A 4,608-nucleotide genomic window follows, 5' to 3' on the forward strand; every position below is an offset into this window, starting at 1 on the left:
TTTTTTTTTTTTTTTTTTTTTTTGTTTATTCCATTTGAACTCTTCCAAAGTGAGTCTGTTTTTGCCTATGTGATACGTTGCTAATCTTACTGGATACACCTTAAAGATATTGCAGAATTCATCAGTAATTGCTTCCTACAGTCTGATGGGCACTGGAAACAGAACTACATACAACTGACAACTGTACATAAATCTGCTTTCCCTAGGTCCCTAACACACATTACACTTAAAACATGATTAACTGGTTAATTATGTCTTAAGTAGTGAGTTCACCTATTCATTCAACTAATGGCCTGATGAAATGGTTAATATCCCACAAAGCTATTACACATTTTGTGTAACGGGCAATAACTTTGTGGCTGGTTCCTATCACACCTTTAATTGAACGTGTGGCCAATGCTCCCAACCTCTGGAGCACACAGGAACCCTATAAGACTCCTGTGTGCCCCAGAGGCTGGGAGACCTAGTCAGCTGATCAGGGCTCCCCGCTAAGGGAGCTCATCAGAGTCCTCAGCTCCCATGCACTTCCCTGGCTGGGCACATCCATCAGCTGATCAGGGCTCTGCATACCAAGGATTCCATATGTTCTCCTGATCAGCTGTCCAGGACTCTGCCATGGGAGCACAGGGGAGCCAAGCTTCCTACTTGCCAGTGCAGGGGGCTCATGATCCTGGGTTCCCCCCAGCACTGGCAATTAGGGCTGTGTGAAGGTTTGATTCAGCAGAGATTCAGCCCGATTCGGTGGGTGAATCTCCTAATCGAATCAGAAGACCCTTTAATCTCTCCAAATCAAATTGGAACCCTCCAAATTGATTCTGGCAACTGGTGCCTCGTGCTTGGTAACTGGTGCCTCCTGGGTCTGGAGGGGGACACCTAGGGTCCCCCTGCAGCCAACTGCCGAGCTAGGGGGGGAACAAGGGGGAGCCTCTGGCAAGCTCCCCAGCAGACCCAGAAGCGGACCGGAATTACTTTTGGTCCCCTTTCAGGTTCGCCGCCAAGCACATGGAGGGCCCCCGCAATCCTGTGGGACGCTCCACATATTCCAGCAATGCAGCATTCACAAGATGCACTGGTACCACAAGGTACGTAGAAAATTTTTTTAAAGCTGTGTCTATGTTTGAATCGCTGATTCTCTGAATCAGCACTGAATCTTCAGATTCAGAGTCAGCTGCATCAAATCAGGGACAGCGATTCGAATCAAATCGGTGATTAGGGCCAAATCCAAAATCGAATAGATGCCTACTTTGTGCATCCCTACTGGCAACATAGTGGCAGTATGGCATGACAGGAAGTGTGACTGTTTGGATCGCACATCAGATTCCATAGTGCCTCTATCAGAAGCCTTAGTCTGATGAAATACAGATGTTACTATTTACACTCCTACCTGCCTATAATACAGATGACAGCAAGGGTACTTTGGTTTATTTTAACAGTATTTTTACCCTGGGGATGAAATAAAATTAAATCTAGGTGGCAAGGTTTCAATATTTGACCATTTAAAAATCATGGCTTTCTGGATTCAGTGATGAAAACTGTTTCAGTGGAGCTCCATTTATTCCACCCTCTAAATATTGGACTCTTATTTCTAGTATGAAGTGTAGTTGGCCACTAAAGAAAAATTGGGGTCTGAACTATAGTTAAATCTGGTAAATTTACCAGGTACCTACCAGAAAGCGTGCTCAGCTTTGTTCCAGAAAACAAAGAGTGTACCATATTCCCAAATGCAGTGCTCTGGGACTGGTCCAGATAGGGCCCCAGGTCATCTGTGGGCACCAGAGCAAAAGCACGGCACTGGTTCAACAGGGTGCTGCATTCAGTCTGCACCCTGGACCTCCCATGCTGTATGCAGCACGCACACCGTGCTGGCATTGAGTGGGCACCAAACTCTAAGACTAGCATATGCTTGCATGCAGTGTAGGAGGCTCAACTGACCACAAGAGCTGAAAGTGGTACTGAGGGCCAGCACAGGGCACATGCTGCATGTGGCCCTCCACTCGACTGGCCCTGCACGATGGCTCTGGCACAGCCTAATCTGAACTAGCCTTGGAGCCAGCATGCAAAGCTGGTCTTGCACAGGCATTGCATGCGGTACAAGCCAGACTGACTGCCTCTACCACATGTGGGGTCAGTCCAAGACCCATGGGCTGGATCATATGGCTCCACAGGCCCACAATATATACATTTGACACCTTTGGTCTAGGCCTAATAGTCTGATTCAGCAAAGTACTGAGCATCCTCAACCCTACTGACACCACAGGGTTCTTGGCATTTCACAGATTGGGCTGTAGACTAAATTCCCCTACCATGAACCAGGGCACAGGTCTATGGCCTGATCTTTCACCCTCCTTATTACGTTTTACTGATAGGATTTTTTTTAAGCATCAAAAAAAATAACTGAGAAAGAAAATATTTGTTGCCTTTTGTAGCAAGGGAAATAAAAATAAAAGTCTGACAAATGAGACTGGATAATACCAAAGGGCTCTCTAAGCAGGCCAACCAGAAGCAAAGCTATTACCCAGGAAAGCTCAAGTTTACCCTGCCTCTATAGGGATATTTGTTTGCACTCTGACTTCTGTGCAAAGATAAAATAAACAAACACTGGTCTCCTATGAGCAAGTAACACCAGAAGCTTTGAAAGCTGCCGTCAGTTTTCTCCCCCGCTTCATTTCCAAGTTGGTGCTCATCAGAAAATGTATTGGAAAAAACGATGCCATGTTTTGATAGCACGATGACCTCTAACATACAGCCAAGAGCAACACTGACATCCCATCCAGTCGCAGATGTCACAGAAGAGGTCAATTTTCAACACGAAGGCCACAGCCAGTAGGAATCTCAGACATGCTAAGTTTAATTAAAAGATTATGTTTTGGCACAGTACCTTTAAATCTTGTAAGAAACTATTCTAATATTTAGATCTTTCAGGCCTCCATGCTCAGCAGCATATGCATGGTTTTCCTGTAAAAGTGCATACTCTTAAGATCGTATTGGCCTTTGTCATTTCACCAAGATTATTTACTTGACTTATAGTCAGTGCTCAAAGAGTAAGCCTCTATCTAATCAACAATTTGGCTTTTAATACAGACCATTTGATACAGCCCTTATTAGGGAACAGCAAGAAGCCAGTATGCCTTGGAAGAGTATTTATACTGGAGTAAATCACAAGTGGTACTACTGAAGTCAATTGATTTATACCAGCGCAAACGCAATACAAGATGAATAGAAATGCAAAACTCTAGAGCTCATGGTTCAGAGATGATACTTTTTATTAGGCCCAACTAAGAAATCACACACACAAAAAAAATTATCTTTTTCTGCAAGCTTTCAGGCACAAGCCCTTCCTCAGGCTCAGGGAAAATTCATTGCTGAACAACAAGAAAGATTTCTACACCTCCCTGCCATCTGACACCACCAGGGAAGGAATCCTGCCTGTCCCGGGAAGCAAAGCAGTAAACGGGACTCACCTGTAGCTCCAGACGAGACATGCACGAGGTGGAGGGAAGAGTCCGCGCAGCTCGTTAGCTGCCTTTTTATTCAATTACAACCAGCTGACGACATCACGGACAAATGCAGGCCGGCAGTGATAAAAATGGCGGCTGCAGCTGCGGAGGGGACAGATAGCTCAGGCAAGGAGCAGCAACCATCACCAACAGTGAGAGGAGCAGCGGCTGCAAACAACGCAGAGCCAGAAGAGCCGGCGGAGGTGTGGACGGAGCAGAACCAGACCTCCCGGCTGGAGACTGCCCCGGATGATGCTGGGGCTAGAGGCACGGCACCTGAGGACACGGCAGGAAGGATACCAGGGAGCGAAGCGACCCACAGGTGGGGTGCCAGAACGACGGGGCACGGAGACAGCCTTGCCAGGGAAGAGAGACCCCAGGGGAGCCCCAAGAGGGTACAGTTGGGGCGGGCATCGCCACCAGGCAAATAAGAGTATTGAGCAGGTGGCGGGACCGTTGGAAGTGATCGGTCCGGGACGAGCCAGAAGGGAGCTGTGGAGGGCTCAGAGTAGACTGCTTAGCAGATAGAGAGATGCTGGGCGGGTAGCATTTCTTTTGGTTGTTTTGTTCGTTTAACCCTGGCTAAGGGAAAGAGAACTAGGGGAGTGTGCCTGCAGATTGAGGCTGAAGGGAAGCCTCTGTGAGGCCTGAGTTTTCTTTGATTTTCCATTCCCTGATGAGGAGGGCTGTGGGGCCGAGCTGGCCGGCGATCACCACGACCGGGAGTCATGGTCGCTTAAGGGCAGGCCAGGCGGTGTCACCCCATGGCTGGAGAACAAGACCTGCAGATGAGGGACGCACTGAAGGTGGCGTGAGGCCAGGGTGTAGGGATGGCAGAGCCCTGAAGTGACCGCCGAAGGATCCTAGGCCACGGAGTATCCTGCAAACCGACCCCTTACACCGAGGAACATCAAGCTGTGGCAGGTGAGAACAGGGTTGGGGACATGGAGAGACGAGAGCTACTCCAACACCGACAAGATCCCAACAGGTGTTTGACATCTACCTGCAAGGCAAAAACCGCTCGAGAACGGTTAATTGAAGCCCGGCGGTCACACTGCCTTATCTGTGCATCAAAGAGCAACTCAAAAAGACACTCTCGTGGACCCAGAGG

The 4,608-nt window shown here is 48.2% G+C and overlaps 1 protein-coding gene across 3 annotated transcripts in view; it reads right to left on the reverse strand.

Moving 5' to 3' along the window:
* Positions 1–4,608, reverse strand: part of TIAM2 (T-cell lymphoma invasion and metastasis 2) — a 356,145-nt gene that overhangs the window by 161,441 nt on the left and 190,096 nt on the right. The window lies entirely within an intron of this gene.

The sequence above is a fragment of the Gavialis gangeticus genome, unplaced genomic scaffold (genome assembly GCF_001723915.1).
Source record: "Gavialis gangeticus isolate Ggan-Ray unplaced genomic scaffold, GavGan_comp1, whole genome shotgun sequence".
In the NCBI taxonomy this organism is placed as follows: Eukaryota; Metazoa; Chordata; order Crocodylia; family Gavialidae; genus Gavialis; species Gavialis gangeticus.